The 7,917-nt window shown below is 33.5% G+C and overlaps 1 long non-coding RNA gene across 2 annotated transcripts; it reads left to right on the top strand.

The window, feature by feature from the left end:
* The first annotated feature begins 580 nt into the window (after positions 1 to 580).
* On the top strand, positions 581 to 1,607 carry LOC107031473. Of its 2 annotated transcripts, none has more exons than XR_001458211.2 (3): positions 581 to 789; positions 958 to 1,049; positions 1,288 to 1,607. It is a non-coding gene; the product is annotated as an uncharacterized LOC107031473 (long non-coding RNA). The 2 variants fall into 2 exon arrangements; XR_001458212.2 differs by having other exon boundaries at positions 584 to 789; positions 963 to 1,049.
* The last annotated feature ends 6,310 nt before the right edge of the window (positions 1,608 to 7,917 follow it).

Genomic DNA, 7,917 nt, shown 5'->3' with positions numbered 1-7,917 from the left:
CAAAGTGTCAAGCAATTAGCAACACAACTACAAAATAGCACAAAAGCTAGATAAACAAAAGAAGCTAAAATCTGGAGCTACAGGACTCCAAAACACCCTCTCTCGGTTCCCAATCAAAGATTAAATTAAAAGGAACATGCAAGACAAAAATCAGCTCAATCGACAGGAAACAAAGTGGGAATCACGATTTGGAAATGGCTGCTATGGATTGTGCGAAAAATCTACACTTTCTTACTTATCTCTCTATATGGCTGCTTTCAAAACTCTTGTGATTTTCTTCAAATAAGACCTAAAAGAAAGTCTTACATATGTACATAATATTGAGCTGATGGGTAAAAGTGGGCTTGTCAAATTTGGGTTAATTTTAGGAAAAATTAGCAATTAAGACAACTTAAAGAACATAATTAATCAAAATAACATTAATTTAAAATTTTTAGTGATAATGACAAAATAGCAATATGTTATATTAATTTTACGTATTTTTATTAAATGTATGTATTTTCAGATTTTAGTGTATTTTGGTTTTATTAAATTAATATATTAATGGAAACTCATTGATTGGACCAAAACATGGTCCAATAACATTTAATGAAAAAAAAAAGAAATTAATTAACTTTTTGTGTAAAGTTCCAAGAAAGGTAAAAATTAAAATCAATTCAAAATTTTCAACCAAAATTTCAAGTTCCTTGTTCAAATTTTCCAGATTTCTTCATCAAAGCCATTGTTATCAAGGATTCAAGCAGATTTTCGAGCTAGGTTCATTATTAAAGCAGATTTCGTGGTGGAAAGGTTAGTTTAAATTTCGATTTCGATTTTTTGAGCATTTTTTGTTCAAGTTCTGATTTTGTATATCAAGAATTTATGGACAATTTATGTGATTTTTGTTTTAATATACATCATACATTTATGATTTTGTATTTTTTGTCTATTTCTTGTGATTTTTTTTCAATTTTTAAGATTAGGTAGATTATGAAAAGTCATTGATTATCAAGGATTCAAGAAGATTTTTGAGCTAGATTCATTATTAAAGCAGATTTCGTGGTGACAAGGTTAGTTCAAATTTCGGTTTCGATTTTTTTAGCGATTTTTGTTAAAATTCTGATTTTGTATATCAAGAATTTATGTATCGCAAGCTCAACAAGAGAATGAGTTCTTTAATGTAGTATTCATAGATAATGTTCCTCAACAGTCGCATGGGTCTCTGTAAGTTTGTGTTTCTTTTGATTTTACTATCATCAAATTATCAATATTATATTGTGTACTAACTTTTAATTTCTTATATTATAGGGATTATGGTATTTATATGCTAGCTTTTGCCGAATACCTATCATATGGCCAAGGTATTCCAGCGAATATTTTGGATGCATCGAGTTTACGCTCAAGATATGCTACACTTCTTTGGAATTATGGCCAACAAAAGAATGATGTCGGAGCAATAAGTGACAATGAAGCACCTCCACGATATAGCAGATTCAATGTAGCAATGGAGGAGATTGATACAATTCAAATAGATTAGTTGTTGTCCATTTTTTGATGTGTAATTGGACATTAGTTTTTGTATTCTATGAAACGATTTTAAAGGGTTCCAGTTCTTTTGTGTTTATTAATGTATAAAATCTTGAAGTTATGGTTTCAAAGGTTTTGAGTTAATATTAAAGTGTTCAAGCTTAAGTATTGCATGTGGGGTACACAAAACTCATTTTTGATGTTTAAATGCAATACATATGATTCTACCAACATACATATGATTCTACCAACATACAATATATATAGAACAAATATAATGTAGATTAAAATCATGGATACGAATACATTTCGTTATAAAAGGTATACCAAAACAATTACAATAATTGTAAATACAATTAATAATACTAACAACATAAAAAAGATCGAATACGTATAGCGAATATGAATACTTTTAGAGAGAAAACGAAAACAAAAAAAAAATTGTTTGCATTATTTCCTTTAACTAAACACATCACATTCATCATGTACATAAACTTTATCATACAATACATAACCTTAACATGCTTTCTTGAAATTAACATTAAGTCACATAAATTCATTCACATCACATAATGACCCATTCATGCATTTCATATAAGGACACACCAAGACTCCATCTAAATGCCTACTTGTGAAATGGATAGATAGCGTCACATACCACCACCACCCTAAGTAGTGCACCCTTTATAACCCATACATTCTTTTGTGGGGGCTAGCTTTAACTGACATATACCATGAGAGCTAGGCATGGAATCCCAGTATTAACCCCTATTGGTTGAGGGATCCCCACTTGCCTAAGGTAGGGTCATTCTTGAGAATTTACATGGATTCTCCATTAGCTACTCCTATGTGGACGCATAATTAAAGGATGAGGAGATTTCTTCTAAGTAACTCATTCTCTACTAACGCGGAGTACTCATCTCAAGAGGTACATTGGACACAACATCTTAACTCACAAACTGTAACCACCCTTTCTTCATATCCTCTAAGTGCTAAGCATAACTCCCTCACAAAGTCTTACACATTCATTACTATAGGTTAAGGGATGAATATTTTAGGAATAGTGAGGTTGCTACTAAATACTATCTCAACTCACGAAGAGTGTTTACCCCAGATCCCCCTTTTCATACTATAGGAAAAGTAGATATGGTCTAGACTCTTCATCTCTACTCACGAAGAGTGTTTACCTTACAAAATTCCCCATTCAATTCATAACTTCATTTATGCTTTCAAAGTGTGTGTGTGAGCACATATGAGCACACTTTCCACATAATCACCATAGTCATAATTTGAATCCTAAACATACTCATACCTTCATTTATCATATTTCATGCACTAGCATGTTTAACATATACACATACTTCACTTAGGGATAATATCATGAAGATACACATTTCAACTTCCTAAAACATATCTTGCATAAACATCATAATCACCACTTCCGTTCACATTCTATGCCCTCAAGGCCACTGTCACATCCGGGGAGCACCCTCTAGAAGTAACATAGCGTACTTGACCTCTCGGAGGTGTTATACAAGCCCATAGTTATCATTCATCGCATTGTCACAGTAAATTTAGCGGAAAAATTTGAAACTTTTCGTAGCACATCATATGCTAGAAACATCACTTCCCCTAAGTCTCTTTGCCATCCTAGAATCAACAACATTAGAATACATTAGGGACACGGCCCTTAAAACATAAGACATAACTCTACAACATTTTATGAACTTTACATTAAGACATAGGTAGGGAATCCTTGGAACTTAAGGACCCCTTTCCTTGAGCTTGGGGATCACCTATCAAGCCCCTCAATCATAGACATCCTTTAATCATACATAACCTACAGTTTCAGTAAAAAGTAGAGAAGAATGGGATTAGTACAAGAACGCACTAAGTATGGCAACCATGCAAAAACATGCATTTAAAAGGGACATTTTCTTGAAATTATACTTCATGCATTTTTGAGTAAATCTTTATAAAACCTTTATCCAATAGCATTAATACAATTCACATACTTCATATAAACATATTCAAAGGCCAAACATTACATATGATCACATATAGAATTTATGACATTTTCAAGTCATATTCCAGTAAGCTCTTTCATGTTAACTTCCCAAGTAAACCTCTAGTGATACTTGGTAAAATGTATCACCTTAAGGTCACAATAAAGCAAACATATAACTTACACAAGGCAAAACATACCATCATAGGAGTTTAGGACAACATAGACATATTAAAACCAATACCATAGGACAATTACAGTAAGCTACATTCAACTTACACATATAATAACTTCATTTTACATACGTCATTATTAGACTTTGTTCATGACCCCAATCTTAGTCTACTAGTGCAATGAAAATATGAATCCCCTTAACCCCATACATTCTTAGTAAACCCTTCATGAGACCACAAACCTTAACATCTAATACACCAACATAACAAGTAAAGATAACTTAAATCATTTCAATATAACACCTTAATCATATAGTCATTTAGATTAACATAGTGCATATATGGATAAGATCACATATTATAGATTCATACCATGCAAATCTTCATAACAAGTATATCAATACTACAAAGTCATGCATATGGACATAAACATAATCATACACATTAGGTCACCTTCGTAGGACTTCCTAAGGAGCTACTTGTGCAATGTCTAGATGGGTTCATTACTTCAACCTACCCTAAGTAACTTCCCTTAAGTCCTCATAGTTAGGATCCTATTCATTTACTTCCATTGTCCATTTTACTTTAGGGAAAGTATAGCCATAACCGACACTAAGACCATGGGTGCTAAAAATGGAATTTGGTGTTGTAGAGCCTTACACCAATGGGAGGTGTTCTTACCTAGCAAAGGTACAACATTACCACATGCTAGCATACTAAGTGAATTCATATTGCTAGATCCTATGTGACAAGCATAGTTATGGAACGTGGAGGTACATGTGAAAACCCTCTTTATGCCAAGATGGGGCATTATGGTTGTTCACTAATGGAAACTCTATTTATGCCTATTGAGGCATTGTGGTTATCCACCTCATGAGATTTATGGTAGACCTTCCTTCTCACATTGAGAAGGGAAACACACTCATATTTAAGTTCACTTGATGCTAAGCTAAGTTCCCTTTATAAAAAGCCTTCGTTAACATTACTTTATAAAATATAGGCTTGGGAGATTCATCCCTCATATGCTTAGCTCATAGGTCATAGATGAAAGTTCATCAGCCTAAATCATGTGAGAAATCCATTCACATGGACATAGCATAAGTATTAGCACTATCTAGTTTAGGATACACTTGAGCACACCTTTCAAGGCTCCTCTATTGAATAGATCATTATTCATGTGTGTGTATACATATATGTGAGCAAATCTTTCACATAACACATAATGTCACAGATGTTCATATATCAATACATAAGTCTATATGTGTATCTATATGAGCAATCCTTTCATATCAACACTCCAAGACACTATGAACATTCATGCTTCATCATATCATATACTTAACATCATATCACATAAGTCATATTCATAACATGTTCATACAATCCTATGCATGTCTTTAGAAGACCAACCTAAGAACTATCCCATCAAGGTGCACATGTGCAATACATAGTCAAAGTCCCATACCCTTGCCTATGTTAGTACATCTATCAAGTCATCCTAGTGAATGGTACATCACACAACATCATAGAATGGTTAGCATAGCATAAGACTCATTTATCTAAGACTTACAACATTCTTACAGTAAGCTTTAGTCTTTATGTACTTATCTTAGCTTTACATCACATATAGCATTATAAGACCTCATCATAGGCAGCAAGTACATGTAACCTTAACATAGCCATTTACATGCTAATAACAATAGTAACATCACCTAGATTCACAACTAGAGAAGAAGACTAGGCACAAGTTAGACAAAAGGTGATCATCTTAACCATTCCTTTCATATAATCATCAATTTTCCTTCAAGGAAATGGTCAACACATATATAATGATAATAAAGTAAACACCGCCACCATAAGTGGACCCTACCACATAATGCCATACAAGGCTTCATCAACTACATTAATATAAAAAAAATAGAGGAGATAAGCATTCTTACCAACTTCTCACTCTTAAATCATCATTGATCAATACACCTGTTTATCAACAATTCATATATAGGGCAGTAGCTAAATGTGCTTTAAGCATAGAAGAAACCATGTACAAGTCACTACCAGATCATACTATGACATAATACAAGGCATCACACGTATACTAGAAGGTAGAGAGTTATAAATCACTTGCTAACATTCTTTATTGTGATTACCATGATAAGCATTCATAATATACCAATCAACCAACCTAGGGTGATAGATAAAGACATAATGATCAATACTAAATCATGCTTCATCTATCCTAGAATTAAGATCATGTAAGGCTAATTACAACATTCAAATTGTAGGCTAGAAGAACCTAGATCAATTCATGAAAAGACTTCTTGTTTTGATCATAAAGAATTCATACCCACAACTCATTAATATTATTAACATAAGGCATTAGTTAAGGACAATATAATCTACACAAAATCCTACTACAATTTTCCATAACCTATAGATCACAATGAACATGCTATTTTAGACACCAATGGAAAATAGAAGAATCATAGGCTAATATACATTGATCCACATGAATAACTTATTTAGAATTCATCAAAAAAAAAAAAAAATAATAATAATAATAACCAAGTAATACAGTAGATACAACCACACCTACACAATCGAATTCCACATTCATGCTTAATAAAAGCAAGGTTATAGTGATCTCATTATTGACTAGACTAAGCATGCTCAATTCTTCATACATTGATCCACATGGATCCTTCAACATGAATTCATGTAAATAACAGTATGTATAGACAATTCAACATAAGAGAATCCTAAATTTAACCGTTAACAAGCCATGATCACAAAGCCCATACAAGGACTAAATCGATTTTGGGAAGGGACATGGGTTAATCATGAAATTGGATTAAAATCACGTTAAAACCAATACATTAACATCAATTAATCATGATTAACCATTAAATACGTTTTGAGAAAGAACCCATGGATAGATTGAAGAAAAAGAGATTTGATCATGTTTTCTCTTTGAAAACTTTGAGATTAACTCCCTACATGGAAGGATAACTAGAGATGAAGGATCACCATAACTTTATCTACATGAAAACCTCCAAAACATGGTGAAAAACCCATGATAATCCATTCTACAAGCTTTTATTAAGCTTCAACAACAATGGAGGTTTCTAGAGAGAATTGGTTTGGAGGGAAGGTTCAATATGAGGGAAGGGGTTGGGAATGGGTTGGTCACGTTTTAGATTACTTATATACACCCAAAAATAGGTAAATAAGTCAATTAGAGTTAGGTTAATACATAGGGTGAATTTCCCATTCACCCCTTAAATAAAAAGGTACGCAGGCAACAACTGCAGGTCACCATCGACGGACCACCATCGACTGGTGGTTGGTCAATCGACTGGCCGTCCTTTGGCTTCTGTCAATTGGACCATGGCCTGTTTTTGGGTTGAGACCTGCTCAGGATAAGTGTCTATCGACGAAACCTCATCAACGGGCCGTTGTTCAACCAACTCTCCGTCGTTTGGTTCAGTCGGTTGACACTGCAAAGGCAGTGTCTCAACAAGCCTTGTGTCCTTGTGGGCCCTTTTGTGCTGCCCTTTAGAAGTCGTACCCAAATGTTTCCAACGTAAATAAAAACCTTAAAAAGTTTTAGAACTCCCACATGAGTTTCACCCTAAACAAATACACATAACATGTCCATACTGGCTAGGCCCCATCAAGACACACTTGGACGTCTCAATATCTAACTTTCAAACGTCTTGGACATTCTTGGACGTTTTACCTCCAAAATTCACGAAACTCAATATACTACCATTAACATAATTATAACTCATTTTAATACTTCATAAGCTCATGACATACAAATATAATCATGCATATACACATGAGTCACATAGGTGACTAGTTGTCGAACGTCTTGGTCGTCCCTTGACGTTTGACTTCCAAATCACCTCAAACTTTACACACTGCCTCTAAACCATATTTTAATTCATTTTAGGACCTTAGAAACTTAAGACTAACATGTTAGGCTCTAGACACCCTAACTCATTTAAGGGGTCTTATAGCCACAATCACAATACACACATTTATAAAATATAATCATGTACATCAAGTAATTACCTCTCCTAAAGGTAGACCATACAACTCAAGAGCATTTCACAATATAAGCTATAGAATATAACCAACTTTCCATTCATCCAAGATTACACCACCTTTCCTCAATTTCTCCAATAATCCAACATAAAATAGCATTTAATGCACTAGCTAATCATAATATAA

The sequence above is a fragment of the Solanum pennellii genome, chromosome 1 (genome assembly GCF_001406875.1).
Source record: "Solanum pennellii chromosome 1, SPENNV200".
NCBI lineage: Eukaryota > Viridiplantae > Streptophyta > Magnoliopsida > Solanales > Solanaceae > Solanum > Solanum pennellii.
Note: the sequence above shows the minus strand (reverse complement) of the source record. Positions and strands in the feature narration are given on the sequence as shown.